Source organism: Hyaena hyaena, unplaced genomic scaffold, assembly GCF_003009895.1.
Source record: "Hyaena hyaena isolate Hyena2069 unplaced genomic scaffold, ASM300989v1 scaffold_1905, whole genome shotgun sequence".
Taxonomy (NCBI): domain Eukaryota; kingdom Metazoa; phylum Chordata; class Mammalia; order Carnivora; family Hyaenidae; genus Hyaena; species Hyaena hyaena.
The window spans coordinates 79,773-103,396 of record NW_024082540.1 but is presented as its reverse complement, the minus strand read 5'-3'; the positions used below and the strand labels follow the sequence as shown (position 1 = coordinate 103,396).

The window sequence follows — 23,624 nt, the reverse complement described above, 5'->3', positions numbered from 1 at the left end:
GGGAGGGTCAGAGAGAGAGGTAGACACAGAATCCAAAGACAGGCTCTAGGCTCTGCCAGCACAGAGCCTGAGGTGGGGCCTGAACCCACAAACCATAAGATCATGACCTGAGCCGAAGCCGGACACTAACCAACTGAGCCACCCTGTTGCCCCTTAAATTATATTATTTGTTTTCTTGTTGTTGAGTTGTATCATTTCTTTATATATTTTGGGTACTAACCCTTTGTCAGCTACGTCTTTTGCAAATATCTTCCCCCATTTAGTATGTTGTCTTTTAGTTTTGTGGATTGTTTCCATCACTGAGCAGGATTTATTTATTTTGATGTAGTTCAAATAGTTTAATTTTGTTTATATTTCCTCTGCCTCAGGAGACTCTCGAAAAATGTAGCCATGCCCTAGCATAATAAAAACTTAGAAGTATAGGGGTGTCTGGGTGGCTTAGTCGGTTAAGCGTCTGACTTCAGCTCAGGTCATGATCTCACAGTTCGTGGGTTCAAGCCCCGTGTCAGGCTCTGTGCTGGCAGCTAGCTCAGAGCCTGGAGCCCATTTCAGATTCTGTGCCTCCCTCTCTCTCTGACCCTCCCCTGCTCATGCTGTCTCTCTCTCTCTCAGAAATAAATAAAACGTTTAAAAATTTTTTAAAAGTTAGAAGCATAATAAGCTATAGAAAGAATTTTTTTCTACTTGGTGGTATATCAACAACCAAATCTAAAGGAGAGAATTAAGGTAGATATCTAATTTTTGACCAAAAGCTCTATTTCTATTCTTTTTATTAATTTAATTTAATTTAATTTAATTTAATTTAATTTAATTTAATTTTACAGTTTATTGTCAAGTTGGTTTCCATGTAACACCCAGTGCTCATCCTCACAAGTGCCCATCACCCCCTATCCCCTTCCCCCCATATCCATCAGTCCTCAGTTTATTCTCAACATTCAAGAGTCTCTCTTGGTTTGCCTCCCTCCCTCTTCCCATTTCCTCCCTTCTTCTCCCCCACGGTCCTCCAGGGGCACATGTACCCCAATGTTCATAGCAGCACTCTCAACAATAGCCAAAAGATGGAAAGAGCCTAAGTGCTCTGTTTCTATTCTATTAAACAGATACCAAACTACTAATCTTCAATAATCAAAATGTCAGTCTTATTTTAAATTAATAACTAATCCATCATTTACTTGCAATTAAGTCCAATATCTATGATAAAGTCCAGAACCACAAATTGTTTCAGAGTTTCAGACAAAACAAAAATAAATGTAAAATCTTGGGACTCAAATATCCCCCTGACTCACCAGAAACACCAGAGAAATGTCTTTTGCAGTTTGGCTATTTCCTGAACTGACAAACAATTCTATGAAATCAGGTCCTATGATTTTTCCTGCATCACCAACAACAAAGGTTTTCAAATCAGAAAGGAAGCTGGAGATGGCTAGAGAAAACACTCAAGCAACAACTGAAATGACAACAAACATTTCCAGAAAGTGCAAAAAGTGCTTCCTTGACCAGAGTCATTCCCTGAAGACATTATAAAATTAGAGCAGGTATTTGAAGCATCACAGAGAGATCTGGACAAAAGAAATGAAATCATGGGAACTATGTTCTCAGACCACAAATGACTCAAACTAGATATCAAGGAAAAAAGTTCTTAGCTGGAGAATGACCAAAAAATGAGTTTAAACCACAAGATTCTCAAAAATACATGGATTAGAGAGGAGTTGGGTAGGGAGATGGGTGAAAGAGGTGAAATTTATCAAGAGTACACTTGTGATGAGCACTGAGAAATGCATGAAATCATTGAATCATACTGAACACCTGAAACTAATATTACACTGTATGTTAATTATACTTGAATTTCAAAAAAGCCCATATAGGTCAAATAAGACATTTCTACAGAAATTTTATAGTATTTCAATCTAAATGAGAATGATAATTGAACGTATTAGAGGAAAATTTGTAATACTGAGTGCAATAAATGGTCCAGTGACTATAAAATGTTCTGCTAACTTATGATTACAAGTATATCTCTAAGGTACTTTAGTATACTCTCAGCACAAACAGTTCCCCAGAGGTAAATTAGACAAGCACAAGTTCCCAAGGAGGCAGTAATGATGTTATGTTTCCACAGAATTTGAAACACATTAGGGCCAAGGGGGAAATGGTCAGGCAAAGTATGGACACGCTGAAATAATATTGGAGATTATGAGGAATCTTAAAGATGTTTACAATATATCCGTCACAAAGAGTCATCTTTATAAAGCCTCTCCCAGCCAACAGAAGATTATAAGCACATCCCTCAAATGTCTCCTCACGGAGGAGAAGAGGACAGATGGCTTACAAAGGAGCAGGAACAAACTTTTGGGGCTTCTGACTGTGTTTACTATCTTACTGTGGTGGTGGCTTCATTGTTGCTTACATATGTTACATACCAACAAACTGTATTCTTTAAACAGGTGTTGTTATTGTATACAAATTATATGATACTGAAACTGTAGGAAAAATGTAATAGGCAGCACTTCGAAATTTTATTTTGTTGACAAACACATTGCAACTGTGTTTTAATAGTATGAATTTATTAGGCCAATGTAAAATAGAAAAATGAAGAAAATGTAAATTTATAGTAGATAAGAAGTCAAAGCCTTCTATTGTACATATACGAAGTACCTGGATAAAATTCTTTGGATATCTCCTAAATATGCCCAAAATTCATGGAAGAATGGGAGAAAGTAAAAACAAAAAATGTACTACACAATGAGATTGTTCTATAGAATGTTGTTTACAGATACGGATATATCTGAGAAAGATGGGCAGCTGCTATCATAATAATGTGGGATTATTATTCCAAAAAAAAAATAAAGTATACATTATTGTTCACTTTTGGATGTGTTCTTTCAATGTTCACTTTGACTCTGAATCACAGCTCAAAATGTCAGATTTCTGAGGTACATAAAGATTTGATTAGTCAGGTAATCTTGTATATGTTGATAATATCTGTGGGATTTTACGTTACTTGAACGCACATCTCCAAATAGCCAGTGAAAGGCATTCATGTTTCTATTTCATGGTATTGTGCCAAAATCAATAGCAACTCTGAAAATTAATTTCTAAAAGAATAGAAAATTCCTGGATATGCTCATCAAAACAATAGAATGCATATCATTCTACAAAACCTGGATTTAGAAATATTTTAGGAGTAAAACACTCACAATGCGATTCATACTAATTCACATACCAAGCCTAATTTTGTGTAAATGAGCCTGTCTAGAAAATAGCCCCTGATATCTATCACATTTTTGTCTTCAGCTTTCAGAGATGAGTTCACAAAAATGTGTACTGGTGGGACATATACACTTGTGTTTGAGTAGCCACTTTCTGAAAGAAAAGCAGTAGCTGTCAGCACAATGGTTAGTCATGGGGATCAGAAGCACCAAGGACAGAGGCCTTCTTGTCACAAAGGTAAAACATCTTGAGCTGTGGGTACTTTGGGGGCATTTGTCAGCTGTCTGGATCCTGATATCAGTGGTTGACTCTTAACGAGATTAGGCACAATTGGGCCAATAATGCTAGGCTCTCACAGTCCATGGCCATGAGGACATGGAGGTGGGAAATGCAAGACAAGTGAATTTATGGAAGAATTCAGAGATGAGATAGGGAGAGAGAGCTGAACTTACCTGTGAGAGGCAACCTAGGTAGAGGGGGTAAATTCTAATAAAGATGATCAGGAATTTTCTTCCTTTATTGTCTCAAAAGAAACAGAATTGATTCTATTTAGATTGGAGGCATTCATGTGGAATGATTCGGCCTCAATGCAAGGGTTATTCCTAACTACAAGGACTTTGCAGATCCCAATCTAAGGATCTGGTACCTGCCAATCTAAAGAAATCTTATCTTTAACACTTATCTCTGTGGTGTTCCCTGTCTCTTTGTCTCTCTCACTCTGCTAGGGGCACAACTTTTGCTTTCCAATGATAAAGTGGAATAGTCACACTGGAATCAGGTATTTCAGTATATTCAAACAATCCTAAGGACACTCAGAACCCTTCTTGCTTTGAGTAAATCAAAACTCTGCACATACTTGGCTAAAGAAAGGATAACAATTCATTCACCTCCTGATCATGTCACTCCTTGTGATTTTCCTATTGTAAATGTCCAAGAAGGATGCGACCGCTTAGTTTCTGCTGGGCTTATCATGCTCCCATCAACATAGTTAGACATAGAGTCGCTGGGGGCATCCTCAAAGACCAGAGCCAAAGAGCTGACTCAGAAGTTTCTAAAAGTCAACAAACCAAGAAGCACAGAGCAGAAAGGACATTTCACTTTTTAACACTCTAGTACCAACACCAGTGATCCAGATACCACTGATACCAGGTCTACCAAACTTCAGAATAGGAATACTGTGCTGATAGGGAAAAAAAAAGAAAGAAAAAAAAAACCTACATATAAGGTGGACTCTGAATTTACAAAGCTTGAAGCAGGATCTGTCAGGAGCCAGTCTAATACCCATGGTTTCTATTAAATAAGAGTTCCTGACATTTTTGGGGTGCCTGGGTAGCTCAGTCGGTTAAGCGTCCAACTTCAGTTCAGGTCATGATCTCATGGTTCATGGGTTCGAGCCCCGTGTCGAGCTCTGTGCTGACAGCTAGCTCAGAGTCTGGAGCCTGTTTCAGATTCTGAGTCTCCCTCTCTCTCTGACGCTCCCCTGCTCATGCTGTCTCTCGCTCTCAGAAAAAAAAAAAAAAAAAAGAGTTCTTGACATTTTTAAAAACAACTTTAATGAAATAATTCACACATCCTGGAAACACCTATTTAAGACAATCTGCTCAATAGCTTTTAGTATCTTCACAAATCCTTCCTACTTGACACTATAAACTTGCTATGTTCAGGTTTCCATCCTATCCGCACTGCTCTTTTTGGACCATGCACAGACAAAACCTAGCACTTGATGTGGACAGCTGTGGCCACAACCACTTCAGGCTGGTGGAGGAGAAAACTGCCCTGTGGTCCTTGGTCTTCAGGAAGAAAGGAAGTCCTTCTGAAGTTCCCATCAAAAACCCCATGGAAAAGCTGTTGTTTAACCATGGTGTGAAGGAACTCTGGAGGAAGGAAGAATCCACAAAGTCCCAAGTTGACTCACATTTGTATTTGGGTAACTGGGACAGAAAACCACAAGGATCCAGGGAAACAGCCTCTGCACCTTCATGTGCTGGTCATTTAAAGGGTTTCTAGGGTTCCAGGCAGGAATTGGGGATGGGGGATGGGGATAGGTGGGCAAGGGAGGAGTGGGAAAGGGAATGGCATGGTAATTGGGGACAGGGATGGGGAGGAGTATAAAAGGGAAGTTAGGGAAGAAGGTGTGTCAGAAGAAGAAGGGAGTCAGGGACAGTACCAGGATCACATCAAGTACAGAGGTGAGGGAGGAAAGTTCAGACAGCTTAGTAGGTCACTAGGACAGTAAATCACTAGGTGAGCAGGACACAAACAGCAGATTAAGTGGACTCTCAGGAGCACGTGGAGCAGGGAAGAAGCCTTCTTCTTTTTCTAAGCCCTCACCTGTTTGGGTGTTGCCTTAGCAACCCAGAATGTTTATACTCTCTCTCGACCAATCAGTCACTTTTTACCCCTGGTAGAGCACTATGGACACCCCATGTGACCTCATTTTTCAAAAGCCCCTTCCCACCTGGTGCACCATCTCCCACCATCCCAGTGACAGTTCTTGTCTGGAAACTTGGCAGACCTTCTGGTTTCTGGGCCCTCCCAACCCAGCTCCCTGTCACTTCTTCTGGGCTCTCTCTCCTTTCTGAACTCCCATCTCACATAGGCAATAGCTGAACAACGGAGAATGCAAAGGAGGACAGAACTGCAAGAACAATCAAATACACAAGCAGAGAGGAAGGTTTAACCCTCTCTCAGTAAGTCAAAACATGTAGAACATTCATAAGATATGGCTTTTGAAAGCAAACCAGCTGAATCCCACAGCTGTATCCATATACGCATCCACATGGACATAATACTGTGGAGGACACATTGACTTCAGGCACAAAGGATACAGTCACAAAAATTCACCCTATTTATTATGGCCATAAGGGAAATTTCAAAGGAACGAAATTATTTCAGAGGAATGATATCAAACAGAGCATGTTTTGGTAATAGAATGTGCTAGAAATCACTAATGAAAGGGTAAGTTGAAATTTCCGTATGTTTAGAAATTGAGAAGTTTTTCTGTAAGTAGAATATGAGTCAAGAAATGTCAAAGGAAAAGAGCTTTGTTTGAACTGAATGATAGAGGCATGATAAAATTGTAATAAAAAATGTCTCCTGGCGTGGAATATCCTGGAATATTGGTGTGAGAAGGTTGTCTGGTCCCCAAATCATCTCTAATTTACCTAGACATTCTAACATCACAAACAGGGGTAGATCTGTCACTTATCTGTGGGACCCTCCTACCTATTAGCATGGGCCATACATTAGGAACCTTACAGGGGGGAGAATCACCTTACAGTGAGCTGACTCACATGGGGTCTCCTGCGGGCTCCAGAAATGGGAGCATTTTAAGAGAAATGGTTCATCAGCTTCTCTCCTGAGGGACCTGGGACAACACCCAGATTGTTGGCAGCACCAGGTGTGCTGGGTGGTGAGGGCCAAGCAGCTGGGCAGGGGCCACGGACCCAGGTGACTAGACAAACCCATTGTGATCATCTCTTCTGGGCTCTGTCTAGAGCTGACCTTTCTAAATAGTTTCTCTGCATGATTGACACATGTTTCTCCAACTCATTCATGCCCAAGCCAGCTAAAAGTCATTGCTCTGAATCTCCTCACTTTTATTACTATGTAAATTTATTGTAACAGGAACTATTCTGGCACTGCTAAAACAGCAAAGCAAGGTTTCCAACCTAAATACAAAGAAACTATAGAAAAACAAGCAAAACCAAAACAAAACAGGAGTAAAAACCCAATAGTGTTAAATTCCCTTTAGATGCTGCTGCCTGCCTAAAGAGCCCCCGGTTGGGCTATCCTGGTTATACAAGGAGAGACCAGCTAGAGAAGGGGTAGAGTCCAACTGGCCCAAAAGTGAATGGGAGAGAGGCCCTGACTATAAAGGGGGCCTAGGGTATTCCATGAAGGGTGGCCAGGGTCACCCCGATTATAACCAGAGCAGGGACCAGGGGAAGAAGAACCAGTGAACAGAGTTTGGGGGGCCTCGAACAAGTGAGATCATTCACGGAGGTGAGGAAGTACCCCCAAAGCCAGTGTAAGCCTCCTATCTGGGGAGCCCTTTGTGGCCCCTGGGGGCAGGGTTAGGAACCTAGAGTTTGAGATCCAGCTTTGCTGCTTGCCAGCTGTGTGACCCTGGGGTGGTTTCCTTCAGTAAAATGGGCGTGTCCATGCCCATGTCCAGAACTGTGTTGAGGACAAGAGGAAGCCATGTGCTGAGCATTTGTGGATATCAGCATTATCACTTCCATGGGTCATGTGTCTTCCCAGGCTGGTACCTTAAAAGTTGCACAACTGTTAAAGGCCACAAAGGTGAAAACCACAAGCCCCTCCTGTTTCAGGCCTGTGCTAAGCCTTTTCTTTTGCAAACATGACTTCTTGGGACCCAGAGGTCAGTGTATCTCCTTGCACAGATGGGGAACCAGCCTCAGAGTCCTCACAAGAAGACTGGACCCAGGCTGAGAAAAGGCACACTTCTAACTTGGGTCTGGGAGGGGACATTGGGAGAGCAGGAAGCTGGGGCCTGGAGACTCCAGAGGGAACAGGAGCCACAAAAATGCTTGGCCACACAGCCCAGCTTTCCTCCAGGTCAGTCTGTACAGAAGATGAGGCCAAGCCAGGCAGCAAGGTCACAGCCAGGCTTCTCCACCTCAGGCTGATGGTCATTCATCTCTGTGGTGATGATAATGTTATATATGATAATGTCATATACTAGTCCTGATGATGCCATTAATGCTATTGTTGCTGTGGAAGAGGGCACAGCCTACTATGACACACCCTAAGGGTCCTGGAGAGACTGATCTGGCCCTATGCAACACCCTCACTTTAACGGTACCCTGTCTCTACCCTGTGCCCTTGTCCCTATGGCCTCCCTACCCTGGCCACTGTCTGGAATCCAGGCCTAGGCACGACCCCCCATAAGGCACTGACATGGGGCAGGTGCCCAGCACAGGGTTGGATCCAGGAAAACACCCCCTTCCATGACAACCTAGATGGGACAGGTCATGCCCGGGTCTGTCCTCCCCTTCCTGTAGTGGCCTCCACTGGAGTGCCAGAACTGTCCTGGAGAGAGAGAGAGAGAGCGCTCGCGTGCACATGCACATGTGTACGTGTGTATGTGCATGTGTGTGTAATCTGCATTATGCCCCTGTGAGTTGGAGTTCTGTGAGTATATTGACTATGGACATAAATTTCCTATTTGGTTGTTTTCATGTTTTCTGATGAGATGCTGGGGTGACAGTGGGGTTCGTGCGGGTCCGAAGCTGACAACCAAGAAAGAATTCTTGAAGATGTCTTTGGTGCAAAAAGGTGATTTCATTAAAGCAAGAGAATAGGCTCCATGGCAGGAAGAGCTGTCCTGGGCACCATGAAGAGAGAGGAGTTTTATACTTTGGTGCTGGAGGGAGGCAAAGTTCAGGGGAAGATTCCAATGAGTTTTCATATGCTGGAGAACACTTAGGATACTGGAGGCCTAGCTATTGTCAAGCTAGGGTTGTTTGCCCTCTAGCAAAGTATTAGCATTAAGACAGTCAGGGAGTTCCTGGAGAATTGTTTCACTCTGCCAGCCTCAAGTATCTGTCTATGGGCAGGCTGAAGATTTTAGGGAAGTTTAGTCCTATCGGCCATTTCCTTCTGCCTTTATTTCCCACATCACTGTGTTGGGACTCTAGGAAAAGGAGTCTTAGGTTTCCTGAGAGCAGACTATTGATAAAGGTGCCTTTTTCCCGTGAGTTACTATTTGTATATTTGTAAATAGATGGAGACTTGGGTCCTGCAGGACCATGATCTCTATCAGTTCACCATTTGTTTTTCACCTTTCCTTTCTTCTTGGGCAGCGAGGATCACCCTAGGACTATCACACATATCCCCTCTGGGGGTGGGGGTGGGGGTGGGGTTTGAAACACAGCAGTTTGCCTTGTGCTCCCTCATCATTTTCCTCTTGTGTTTATCTGTATGAATGTGTATCTGTGTCTGTGTCTCTGAATGAGCATATAGCCCCTGTGCAAATCTTGGTGTCTGAGACTGTATTATCTGTGTGTCTCAGGTACGTGTCGCTATGGGAGTATCTGTGTTTCATGTCTGTGTATGTGTGAATTTGCTGCCACTTTGGGTGTTTCTGAGCATACCTGATGTATGTTTACACGTATAGGAGGATTAGGAGGAACTTAACAGAGGACCGTGGGGGAGAAGAAAGGGGAGATAGCTCTTCCGCGCCCCCGCCCCTCTCGAGCTCACGCCCTTCCCCCCTCTGCCCGCCCTCCTCCTCCCCCTTTCCTCCTGCCCTCCCTTCATTCCACAAATGCTGCTTCGCTCTCTCCAGCGCACTTGGCGAGCTGGACAGTTGCGAGGGGTCCTGAGAGCAGGCGCAGGGCGGCGAGTCCAGAGCCACCGGCCCAGGCGAGGCGCGGACAGACCGACTCTCCCCTGCTCGCCGGCCCCCGCCTCTCCAAGTAGCCGGCAGGCCCTGCACCCGGCACTTGCCCCGGCTCATCCTCCCCTCGCCCATCCAGACGCGCTCCTCCCCCGCCAGCCCCGCGGAGGGCGGTGCCCTGGAGGCGAAAGCGGGCTGGGCGGAGAGTAGTGGCAACCGACCACCACAGCCCTGCGCCGCTCCCCGCGTTTGCCTCACACCGCGGCTCGCAGCCCCTGGCAGCAGCCTTGGTAGCTTTGGCCGTGCCTCGAGAGGCGGCTGCAGCGGCTGCAGCGGCGGACTCAGAGACACTATGCGCTAAGTCCTCTGGCTGCTCCTCAGCTGCTTGCTCACCGAGCTGTGCGCACGCGTGTGCCGGCGCAGGAGCGAGCGGGGCCTTGGCAGCACGCGCAGCTGGGCGGCGTGGTGGTGCCGCTGCAGGGCTACCGCTCCGGGACTGCCTCCGGAGAGGCCCGCGAGGGCGCGGGGGTCTCCGACCCGCCCCCTACCCGGCCGCCTGCCCCTGGATTTCTGCCGGGGATACTTCGATGTCATGGGCCAGTGGGACCCGCCGCTCAGTTGCAGCTCGGAGACTTCTCATCTTCGGCTGCGGGACTCGTAGCTTCCGTTTCTGTTACACAGTTAAGAAGCGGCGAGCGAACCAGAGCACCGGCACCAACTACGACACTTCGCTGTGATTCCACACCCGCAAGTCCCCCCTGCGCGCAAGGACGACCCCCCTGCACGACCTCACGAAGGACAAGCCCAACCAGATTATTTACATCATCTGTGGGGTGGTGGCCGTCATGGTGCTTGTAGGCATCTTAACCAAGCTGGGGCTGGAGAAAGCGCACCTGCAGCAAAGCGATCACAAGTCCAGGTGGGCTCCCTCTCCCTCCTCCCCCCGCCCCGCGCCCCGCCTCCTCCCCTCCAGGCACCGCTCTCCCTCCCCTTCCCTCTCCACGCTTCCGTGGAGGATGGCGCTTCCCCCCCCAACGCCTCGCCCCCAGCCCCGCGTCTCCGCTGGGGGTGATCTCCCAGGAAGCCAACTTCGGCTGCGTGTGCAGAGAGAGGGCGCTGGGCTCTGCACAGGTGTGGATTTCAACGCTTGTGTGCATGTGAGGGGTGGTCTCTGCCCCTTTCACCCTCTCGCCGTCCCCTACCGCCTAGGATTGAAGCAGATCTGGGACTCACAGCCCGGGAGCCCGGTCCTGGAGTCTTGGGTTTTGGGGAGGGATCTACCCTTCGGATTCCAGATCCTAGCCCCTAGGTAAATAGGGCAGGAGGCCGAAAGGGAAGGGGGGCGTGTGTGAGCCCTCCGCGTGTGTGACGGAGGTAAGGAGTGTGTGCCGCCTGCAACTCCTAAGGCTCCCGAAAAAGAGGCAAGATGGAGAGACAGGGGAGAGGGTGAGAACAAAAGCCTTGCCTAAAGCGCCCACCTCTCTCTCTCCCTGAACTGTCAAGTCTCTGGAATTGGGATCTAGGTGCCTCCCTGACACCCGTACACTTAGCCTCTTTTCGCTGTGGCCACCTCTCACTGATGGGGCCAGGGTCTCCCCTGGAGCGATAAGCCCTTTGCAGGGGTTGGCGTGGACCTCAAGGGCGGGAGCCGCCCCGACTCCCCACCCCCACCCCGCCGCTCCCCTGATTCTTCAACTTTCCCGGTTGCCTTATTCATTATGCAAGTCCCAGCTCCAGCAAGTCGCAGTAGATGGGAGAAGGCATTGGAGACTGATGGAGCTATTTTCCTTTTGATTTTAAAAAAAGTGTCTAAATTGATTCGCACAAACCAGTAACTTTGGAGGCAGAGGACGCAGCCACTGAAAAGCAGCCCCCAGACGCGATGGGGGCCCATGTTGGCGGGAGGTCTGGGCTGGTGGGGTTGAAGAGACACTGGTGATCTTAGAATAGCTGGATGGCTGGGCGCTAGCTAGCTCCTTGTTCTTGCCAAGTTTTGGCAACAGGGTCGCCATGTGTCCCCTCCCCCACCCCACCCCCACACACAGACGCTCACTCTCCCCACATCTCTGGCGGGGGCCCATGTGTGTTCCTGTGGATGCAGGTGCTCGGCTCCGTACACCTGCCTGAAAACATCTAACAAAGAGACCCACAAAAAATAGGCGAAGAAACATTACCACTTCACTAGTAATTATTTTCAATTTATACACTATCTGATGATTTTTTTCCCCCAGAGCGGAGGGATTTGAGGGAAGAGGTGAGGAAGGGCACATAAGCACCGTCTCCATGTTACCTCTTCCTAGGGCATTGCCGTGCGCTCTGCTTCTTCAGGGTGGTAGCCACTGGAAGATCAGATGTTGTGGGAAGGACCTCCCTTCATGCAGACCTGTGAGAGTAGCCCAAATGATGCTACCTGAATGCTGCTGCCACTTCGTGGTCACATCTTTTTCCTTCATTCTGAAAACTCTTGAACCCACGGTACGTTCTTTCAAACCTTGAATGTTTTTCTGAATTGGAATTATTGGATTTTGCTGTATCGCTACTAAAATGTATGCCTGGAAACAAGTTAAAAAACGAGGATTTTTATAATAAGTGAGCTAGTCACAATGAAACACCTGGCCATTTGTACATTTTTATAATTGTTAACCATGGGTGGAACACATCCTCCACAATCTAAATATGTCCAAGCTGTAGGATCACCAACTTTATCGCGAGCCAATCAGTGACACATTCTTTTAAAATCAGAAAACCACATAATTCCACACTATAGGATACAGTGTGACATATATGTTATCATCTTAGTGTAAAAGTTATAAAATGGCTACTTTTGTCAATTATATTTTATTGTGTATTCATTGTTTTGTAACACAATGCTATTATTTAAATAAAAGAACAATAAGAACATGAAAATGAAGATGTCTCAACTGTTAGTAAAAAACAGATTTTATAATGCAGTAAACATGTCCTAAAATAAAACAATGATGGTTCATATACTTTTAATATTATTACGGTTTTAGATTTATTTTAAAAAGAGTCCATATGGCACTACATAAATTAGTATTTTCAGCGCTGAAAACATTTGCACTCTGTAGATACCCAGTCCTCCAAGAGGTAACATGTAACTTCCCATGTCTTGAGATGTGCACTATTCTCACAGTTCTTACTGTTTTATTTAAATAACATTTATGTTATAGAAAACTGAATGGCACACAATATTATGTAATTCACAGAAACAGAAACATCTAGTTTATACAGTCTACGTGAGGATAATAAAAAATATACAACATATGATATGTAATAATTTTGGATCTAGAATGGGTGAGTCAGTGATGGGCTTTCTATGCAGTTGGTACCTACTATTGCATTGGCTAATCAGTATTCACAAAGAGAAAAATTATGATAATCAAAGAATAATGCCAACAGGCAGTATACATTATTGTGGGAGAGAACAGGAAGTTGATGTAAAGACACACGGGATGCCTAGAGTGTATGCCTAGAGTGTTTAGCTCTTTGTTTTCTGATTTCTTTGATTTTTGTCCTCTGTCTTCTTTTGTTGCTGAGTCTGGCTAACAGTTTATCAGTTTGGTTTATCTTTTCAGACCACCAGCTCTGGTTTTCATGATCTGTTCTATTTTGTACGTGTGTTTCTATTTCTTTCATTTCTGCTTTAGTTTTTATTATTTCCTTCCTTCTGTATTTGGGCTTTGCTTTGTCCTTCTAGGCTTAAGGTTAGTGCTTTTGCTGTTTTTTTTTTTTTAATTTGAGATTTTTCTTACTTCTTGAGGTAGGCCTGGATTGCTATAATCTACCCTTTTATATCAACTTTTGCTATATCCAAGACTTTAAAGTTTTTATTCAAATTCCAGTTAGTTAACATCCACCGTATACAGTATAGTGATTCAACACTTGCATACAACACCAGGTGGTGCTCATCACCATAAATGTAATCCTTAATCCCAGTCACTTATTTTACCCATCTCCCCACCCACCTCCCTTCTGGTAACTGTTTGTTTCTCTATAGTTTCTGGTCTGTTTTCCTAGTTTCTCTATCTTCCCCCCTCCCCACCCTGTGTTCATTTGTTTTGTTTCTTTTTTAATATTTTTAAACTTTTATTTATTTTTGAGAGACAGAGACAGAACACAAATGGGTGAGGGGCAGAGAGAGAAGGAGACACAGAATCTGAAGCAGCTCCAGGCTCTAAGCAAGCTGTTAGCACAGAGCCCTACATGGGGCTTGAACCCACGAACCTTGAGATCGTGACCTGAGCCAAATTCAGATGCACAATCGATTGAGCCACTCAGCTTCCCCTCATTTGTTTTGTTTCTTAAATTCCACAGGTGAGTGAAATCCTAAGATTTTTGTCATTTTCTAACTTATTTCACTTACTATAATACTCTGTAGCTCCATCCATGTTTGTGCAAATGGCAAGATTTCATTCTTTTTATGGCTAATACTATTCTATTGCGTGCGTGCGCGCACACACACACACACACACACACACACACACACTACACCTTCTTTATCCATTCAGTAATAATGGACACTTGCGCTGCTTCCATAATATGACTATCATAAATTATGCTGCTCTAAGCATAAGGGTACATGTATCCCTTTGAGTTAGTGTTCATGTATTATTTGGGTAAATACCCAGTAGTGTGATTGCTCAATCATAAGGTAGTTGTATTTTTAACTTTTTCAGGAACTACCATCCTCTTTTCCACAGTGGTTGTACCATGTTTGCATTCCCACCAATCAGTGCAGAGGGGCTTCCCTTTCTTCATATCCCTGGCAACACCTGTTGTTTCTGTGTTGTTGATTTTACCCATTCTGACAGGTGGGAGGTGATATCTCCCTGTAGTTTTGATTTGTATTTCCCTGATGATAAGTGATGATGAACATCCTTTCATGTGTCTGTTGGCTACCTGGATGTCTTCTTTGGAGAAGATGTTACCCAATGTCTGTTGCCCGTTAGTTTTATTGACTGTTTCCTTTGCTCTGCAGAAGGTTTTTATTTTGATGTCATCTCAGCAGTTTATTTTTCCTTTAATTTCCTTTCCCTAAGGAGACATACTTAGAAAGAAATTGGTACATCCAATGTCAAAGAAGTTACTACCTATATACTTTGGTAGGGTTTTTATGAATTCAGGGCTCACCTGTAGAGCTTTAATTCATTTTGAATTTATTTCTGTGTATGATGTAAGAAAGGGTCCAGTTTCATTCTTTTGCATGTTGTTGTTCAGTTTTCCCAGCACCATTTGTTAAAGAGTTTTTTTCCCCCATTGGATCATCTTTCCTGCTTTGTTGAAGATGAACTAATCCTACAATTGTGGGATTGTTCCTCTGTTTTCTATTCTGTTCCATTGTTCTATGTGTCTGTTTTTGTTTCAGTATCATTCTGTTTTGGAGCCACAGGAAATTTCCATTTCTGATTGATGAAACGATCTCTCAGTCACTTAGAGCACTCGACTGAGAAATCGTTATATCAATCAGATATTGATGGATCCTTCCTCTGTCTCTGTGTTTCCATGTCTGAACTTCTGACTATGCCCAAGAATAAGGTAGTCTTTAACAGATTATGGGACATGTGAAGAAGACACAGGAATCATCTGAAAGGGTTGCCATCGATTAGATCAAGACCACATGAATATCAAAATGAATGGTTTCCTAATACTGAATGATAAGCAATCCTGAGTCTACAGTGATACCTAAAAAACCTTTTTTAAAATGGGGATTGGAGAAAAGAGACCTTTACAAAAGATTATATATAAATAAAGGTATTAATAGCAAATGGTGATAACAAATCACTTTTTACAAACCATCATTTTAGGGAGGAGGCAAGATGGCAGAAAAGTAGGGAGCTCCATACATTTTGCTCACCCCTATCTCTGAAAAGGAGAAGGCCTGAAGTCATAGAAGCCTTTACAGAATCGAGGAGTTTGGGAGGAAAAGGAGACAGAGTCCACTGAGAAAACCATATACTGTGAGTGCAAACTGGGGAGATAAAAGCGGGGTGGGACCAGAGACACAGAGGGAAGGGGGATCCTGCTTTGCGGGGAGCCAAGGTTAGTCTAGCGGAAAAAAGAAAGAGTGGCTGAAACTGCTTAAGACACTGTCCCTGTCGCTGGAGAAGAGAAAAACCTCTGCTTGGGACACAGAAGGATCAGGTTTCCTGCTGTCCAGCTGACCCTAGGCGGGACGCACTCATCCCAGGCAACCCTGGGTGAAACTAACTGCTCCTTGCTTGCCAGCTCAACCTGGAGGGGATGCGAGCGGCGCTGGAAGCCACACTGTTGTGCTTCTGGCTTGGCTGGACCCCCAGAGGGGAAGCAAGAGGCTTGAAACTGCTCTGAGGGACTCACCCTCGAGTTTATATTTTGGTTGACAGGACACAGACAGACCTGGTTCCCTACTGTCCAGCTGACCCTAGGCGGGACACACTTGTCCCAGGGGACCCCAGGTGAAACTGCTCCTTGCTCACCTGCCCGATCTGGAGGGGACGGAACAGCAGCTTCCAGCTCGATCCCTGGGGGAGGCAAGAGGCTTGAAACTGCTCTGAGGAGCTCGCCTGCGAGTTTATATTTCAGGCAATATCAATGGGGCAAGTGGACTGAGATCTGGAAAGGAGGTCTGGCTTGGGATATAGAGCACAAGTCACCTTGGCTATGCCCACGGCACAGGTAGATTGCACCCAAAAGAGTGAGCTGCAACGCTTGGATTGAGAAGGGACTGGGACTGGGTAGCCACTACTTTTCTCCCCACAACCACCAAGCAGGACCCCCACTTGCCCATCCCCGCTAGTGAGTTGTTGTTGTTGTTGTTGTTGTTGTTTTTTCACCAGAGCCAGGGCAAGACCAACATGGATGCACTGCCCTGATTAATTCTGCTCACTGGCTTGCTTAAACAGTCACATCTAATCCATTCTCTAGATGTAAATTCTACACCTCCACTGCTACCTTTTTATCTCTTTCTCTTGGGAGTAATCAGAGTATATAGTTTCTCTTAGTAACATCATCGTTATTTCTTTCGTTTCCTCTCCAGCCGTATTCCCCTCTTTCTCTCTTTGAATTAAGCCTCTTAGTCTTTCTGCCTGTTCCTTTCATTTCCAATTTTGCTACCTCCCCACTCTGTCATTTCTCTCTTACTCTATGCTCTTCCACCAGCACTGCATATACATGGCTATGTATCTGTAGCTGGGAATTCTGGTTCTATGCTTTAGACTGTTCTTTGTCTATTGGTGTTTTTCTTTCTCCTTTTCTTCTTTTTCCTTTTTAATGTATTTTTATTTTTATTATTCATCTTCCCTCTTTCCTTTCTTTCTTTCTTTTTTTTTTTTTTTTTTTGCATGTATCCCTTCCTTTTTTCTTTTTCTATTTCCTTTTCGGTTTCCGTGTTTGCTGGATCTGTCTGTGTGTTTGTGTGCCTTTGTTCCCTGTGTGTTTGTCTGTCTGTTTTATTTCCCAGGGCTACCTCAAGAAATAAGCCAAAGTACACATGGCAGAGAATCCCAAATACCACTACGAGTAGGAAAATAAAATAACCAAGGTCTCAACAAGAGAGACCAACAGACACCATTCAAAGAACACTTTCTGAATGGACAGGACCTGGACAGTCAAAGAGCCTTCTTTGGTACAGCAGCACTCACAGGTGCAGAGTGCATAACAAGCTTTTAAAACTAACAAGAGATAGAAAGCTAACCAAAATGACAAAATGGAAGAACTCTCCTCCAAAGAAATTCCAGGAAGAATTGACAGCTAAAGAACTGCTCAAAACAGATATAGGCAAAGTAACTGAACAAGAATTTAGAACAATAGTTATAAAATTAATCACTGGGCTTGAAAAAGTATGGAAGACATCAGAGGAACTATGTCTACAAAGACTATGGAGCTTCAAAATAGCTGTGATGAATTAAAAAATGCTATAAATGAGATGCAAAATAAAATGGAGCCATCCAATGCACGGATTGAAGAAGGAGAAAGGGAATAAGTGATTTAGAAGACACAATTATAGAAAAAGAGGAAGCTGAGAAAAAGAGAGATAAACTGATAAAGGAACACGAAAGGAGAATTCAGGAGATCAGCAATGCAATCATACAGAACAATATCCATATCATAGGGGTTCCAGAAGAAGAAGAAAGAGGGAAAGGCACTGAACAAATTATAGCAGAGATCTTCCCCAATCTGGGGAAGGAAGTAGACACTGAAATCCAAGAGGCACAGAGAACTGCCCTCAGATGTAACTGGAATCGATCTTCTGCATGACATATCATAGTGAAACTGGCAAAATATAAGGACAAAGAGAGAATTTTGAAAGCAGCTAGGGAGAAAAGGGCCCTAACATACAAAGGGAAACCTATTTGAGTGGTGACAGACTTATCTATTGAAACTTGACAGGCCAGAACGGAATGGCAGGAAATCTTCAATGTGATGAACAGGAAAAATATGCAGCCAAGAATCCTCTATCCAACAAGCTGTCATGCAGAATAGAAGGAGAGATAAAAAAATCTTTCCAAATAAACAGAAATTGAAAGAATTCATGACCACTAAACCAGCCCTACAAGAAAGCCTGAGGGGGATTCTCTGAGGGAAATGTCACAAGGAACACAAGATGCCAGAGACACCACCACAAGCATAAATCCCACAAGGGCACAATGACTCTAAACCCATATTCTTCAATAACACTGAATTTAAAGGGACAAAATGCCCCAATCAAAAGACATCGGGTAACAGAATGGATAAAAAAATAAAATCCATGTATTTGCTGTCTACAAGGAACTATTTTACACTGGAGGACACCTTTAGATCGAAAGTAAGGGGGTGGAGAAATATCTATTATGCTACTAGAAGTCAAAAGAAAGCTGGAGTAGCCAGATTTATATCAGACAAACTGGACTTTAAAGAGAGTAACAAGGGATGAGAGTATCACCACTCTGATAGGTTTCCCTTTGTATGTTAGGGCCCTTTTCTCCCTAGATGCTTTCAAAATTCTCTCTTTGTCCTTATATTTTGCCATTTTTACTATGATATGCCGTGCAGAAGATTGAGTCAAATTATGTCTGAGGGGAGTTCTCTGTGCCTCTTGTATTTCAACGTTTACTTCCTTCCCCAGGTTGGGGAAGTTCTCTGCTATAATTTGTTCCAGGACTCCTTCAGCACCCTTCTCTCTCTCTTCCTCTTCTGGGATTCCTATGATATGGATATTGTTGCGTTTGACAGTATTGCTTAGCTCTCGAACTCTTCTTTTATGTTCCTGGATCAGTTTGTCTTTTTTTTTCTCAGTTTCTTCTTTTCTATAATTGTGTCTTCTAAATCACTTATTCTCCTTTCTGCCTCTTCAATACTCTTCAATTGGAGGCATTGGACACCTCCAATTTATTACAGAAAATTATAGGTGACAGACTATTATATAAGTATATTTCTATTATATAGAAAACCCTACAGACTCCATCAGAAGCCTACTAGAGCTGATCCATGAATTCAGCAAAGTTGCAGGGTCCAAAAGCAACGTACAGAAATCAGTTGCATTTTTATCCACCAACACTGAAGCAACAGAAAGAGAAATCAAGAAACTGATCCCATTCACAATTACACAAAAAAAACAAAAAAATACCTAGGAATAAACCTAACCAAAGATATCAGAGATCTGTATGATGAAAACTATACAAAACTTATGAAGGAAATTGAAGAAGACACAAAGAAATGGAAAAACATTCCATGCTCATGGACTGGAAGAATAACTATAGTTAAAATGTCATTACTACCCAAAGCAATCTACACATTTAATGCAATCCCAATTAAAATTGCACCAGCATTCTTCTCAAAATTAGAACAAACTATCCTAAAATTTGTATGGAACCACAAAAGACTCCGAATAGCCAAAGTAATATTGAAGAAGAAAACCAAAACGGGAGACATCACCATCCCAGACTAGCCTCTACTACAAAGCTGTCATCATCAAGACAGTATGGTATTGGCACAAAAACAGACAGAGCAATGGAATAGAATAGAGAACTCAGATTTGGACCCAAGAATGTACAGCCAACTAATCTTTGACAAAGCAGAAAAGAGTATCCAATGGAACAAAGATAGTCTCTTTAACAGATGGTGCTGGGAAAACTGTACAGCAAAATGCAGAAGAATGAAACTAGATCATTTTCTCACACCACACACAAAAAGAAACAAAAATGGATAAAGGACTTGAACGTGAGACAGGAAACCATCAAAACCCTAGAGGAGAAAGCAGGAAGCAACCTCCTTGACCTCAACTGCAGCAATTTCTTATTTGACACGTCCCCAAAGGCAAGGGAATCAAGAGCAAATGTGAACTATTAGGACCTCATCAAGATTAAAAGTTTCTGCACGGCATAGGAAACAATCCATATAACTAATAGACAACCAACGCAAAGGGAAAAGATAGTTGCAAATGACATATCAGATAAAGGGCTAGTATCCAAAATCTATAAGGAACTCACCAAACTCCACACCCGAAAAACAAACAACCCAGTAATGAAATGGGTAGAAGATATGAACAGACACTTCTCCAAAGAGGACATCTAGATGGCAAACAGACACATGAAACGATGGTCAGCATCCCTCCTCATCAGGGAAATACAAATCAAAACCACACTGAGATACCACCTCACGCCAGTCAGAGTGGCTAAAATGAGCAAATCAGAGGACTCTAGATGCTCGCGAGGATGTGGAGAAACGGGCACCCTCCTACACTGTTTGTGGGAATGTAAACTGGTACAGCCCCTCTGGAAAACAGTGTGGAGGTTCCTCAAAACATTAACAATAGAACTCCCCTATGACCCAGCAATAGTACTGCTAGGAATTTACCCAAGGGATACAGGAGTGCTGATGCATAGGGGCACATGTACCCCAGTATTCATAGCAGCACTCTCAACAATAGCCAAAACATGGAAAGAGCCTAAGTGTCCATCAATGGATGAATGGATCAAGAAGATGTGGTTTATCTATACTATGGAATACTACATGGCAATGAGAAACAATGAAATCTGGCCATGTGTAGCAACATGGATGGATCTTGAGTGTGTTATGCTGAGAGAAATAAGTCAGGCAGAGAAGGACAAATATCATATGTTTGCATGTATAGGAGGATTAGGAGGAACTTAACGGAGGACCATGGGTGAGAAGAAGGGGAAAAATAGTGGGTGAGAGGGAGGGAGGCAAACCATGAGAGACTCTTGAATTGAATCTTGACAACAAACTGAGGGCAGATGTGGGGGGGGGGGAGATTAAAGGGAGTGATGTGCATGGAGAAGGGCACTTGTGGGGAAGAGCACTGAATGTTATATGGAAACCAACTTGACAATAAACTATTAAAAAATAAATAAATGTTAAAAAAAAAAAAAGAAACTTGAAACACTCATACACATCTGAACTCAGCCTTTATTCATTGGGGACATTAGAGCTCATAGTAATTTGTCAAGCCCCTTAGCTCAAGGAAATCATCAGGCCAATTCGCTTACTAGGTCTGCTGTTTCCTCAGCCCTAGAAGAAGCCCATTTCTCCCATAAATTACACCTAAAAAATGCCTCTGTACTCTGGCTCCAATTTAGTATCTCTAGGGAATCCACTCAAGAAGTAGTCTGCTCCTGTAAGCAATGTCCTACTCATTTTCCAGCCCTACCCTCTGGGGTCAACCCAAAGGGTCTGGGACCCAAAGATTTACTGCAAATGGATATTACATACACACCATCCTTTGGAAAACCATGTTATGTTCATGTATGTGTTGATCCATTTTCTCATGTCACTGTTGCTTCTGCCGGTACAGGCGTAGCTTAAAAAGTTGTAGTTCAACATCTTTTCTTTAGCTTTTCCTATTTGGGCATTCCAAAAGCTAAAGAATGCACCAGCTTACACTTCTGCTGCTTTCAAAAGGTTTATCCAAACTTTCAAGACTTTTCATACCACAGGAATTCCTTACAGTCCCCAAGGGCAAAGACTTTTTGAGAGAGCACATCAGACCCAAAGGCTCAAATTAAAAAATTACAAGGGGAGCTTAAGTATAGCTCTCCACGTCACACTCTCCCCTATGCTTTATTTGTCATTAATAACCTAAATATAGATCTTACCAATTGTACCAATATACGTAAGCATTGGAATCCAGCTTTAGACAAACCTAGGACCTTTGTAAGATGGAAAGATTTACTTTCTGGCCAGTGGACGGGAACCGATGCTGTACTAACATGGGGACAATGGTCTGCTTGTGTCTATCCACAGGATGAAGACTCCCTCCTGTGGATTCCAGATCGTTTAGTGTGACGCTATGTCGAGCCCTCCAACTCCTCCCTTGACTCCCTCCTCTCCTCCACCATACGAGCTGCAGACCCAGAAAGAATGCAGAGAAACCATCAGATTCTCGACCCATTGCCTCCTACGGACCCATGAAGAATAGCAACACTCACTTGGACGATAAGTGAGCTCTCCTTGCAGGAAGAGTGTCCCTGTCGCCGACTTGCCTGATCTACGTTGGTCTCCACTCTTCCTAATGCAGACAGTTAAAAAACCCTGGCAGATGAGGCTATTATCGTTGAAACTCAGGGAGCCACAGTTACTCCAGATACACTGTTTGTAGCTCCTCTTGCATTATTGTCTTCTCAGCCCCATTTGGGTTACTCCCTTAAACAACAATATTGGGCTTATATCCCAAACCCTCCTATGTTAAGGCCTGTAACTTGGGAACATGAACCTATTTCTGTTTTCACTATCAATCCAGATCTACTCGATGGCAGCTCAGATGAGTTCTTGATGCCTCAAATCAATCCTGACTTTTCCTCTATTGGAAAATCCGGTTCTCTTCCCATATGTTTTTCTTATGATCATACTCTTACGGGATGCCTTCCCATCTCTTTTAAGGGTCTATTATCTGATTCTCCAGCTGAAGTTAAAGGAAAATGTTACTTTTTGCTAGATCCTCAAAACCTTGCTGGAATTCTCTAAGAGCAATTTTTTAATTAATGGTTTTTATTTTTTTGAGAGAGATAGAGAGTGACTGGAGGAGGAGAAGAGAGAAAGAGAGAATCCCAAGCAGGCTCTGAGCTGTCAGCACAGAGCTCAATGTAGGGCTTGATCCCACAAATTGTGAAATCGTGATCTGAACCAAAATCTAGAGCTGGACGCTTAACTGACTGAGCCACTCAAATACCCCTCCACTGAGCAATTTCAATGCTTTTCCTCACCCTGAAGTTTGGAACAAAATTCAGTCTTATACAAACAAAGAAACAAACTCATCAATCTATTCATGATTATCACTTTGGACTCCAAATTGTCTTTATCGAAAACCATGCTCCTCTTAGGATCTATGTTTATAAATTGCTAGTCTGAGATCTTTCCCTTTTAGTTAAAAGGACCAAGATGGAATGTGAAACTTTGTCCACTCCAGGCTTAATTCACCTGGAAAACCACTTTGCTCAGACCCTAGATGAGTCATCTAGTGGAAAGACTGTTAAATTTTCAATACTCAACTGCAGCAAATAAAGCCCCCCACCACCACCAAAAAAAGAAAAAAAGGAAAGGAAGAAAACTAGAAACCTAGTTCCTACTGTTACTGCAAGATCCTGGACATTGGAGAAAAGATGGTTATAAATTTCAGAGCTCCAAGGTCATTCTGCCCTCTTGCCCACCTTTTCAGTGTCCTCCCAATTGCCAATGATGGGATTCCAAGGAACTACTGAACACTTCTCAAACCTCCCTCATAATCTGTTTGGAGAAATGACTCTCCAAATTGGGAATGAATATATCTCTGTCTTTACTGAAGCTGAAACATCCCAGTGCTATAAAGCAGCCCCGACCTTGGAGTACAAATACAGTTTCATTAGTGGTGATCTATTAAATCTCAACAGGTTGCTCTCTCTGAACCTATTCCCTTGGATCCAGGCCCTTTGAGAGACACACACACTATTTTCCTTAGTTCTTCAGTCCCTATTCATTAACTGGACTGACATTTCTTAGAAATATATCATGGTGGAATTTCTTTTGCCTAAAGGGATACATAATTCTAGAATTTGACAACAGTAACCAAAATAGCAAA

The 23,624-nt window shown here is 43.4% G+C and overlaps 1 pseudogene; it reads left to right on the top strand.

The window, feature by feature from the left end:
* The first annotated feature begins 9,926 nt into the window (after positions 1-9,926).
* Positions 9,927-22,587, top strand: LOC120226929 (annotated as a pseudogene).
* Positions 22,588-23,624: the final 1,037 nt, after the last annotated feature.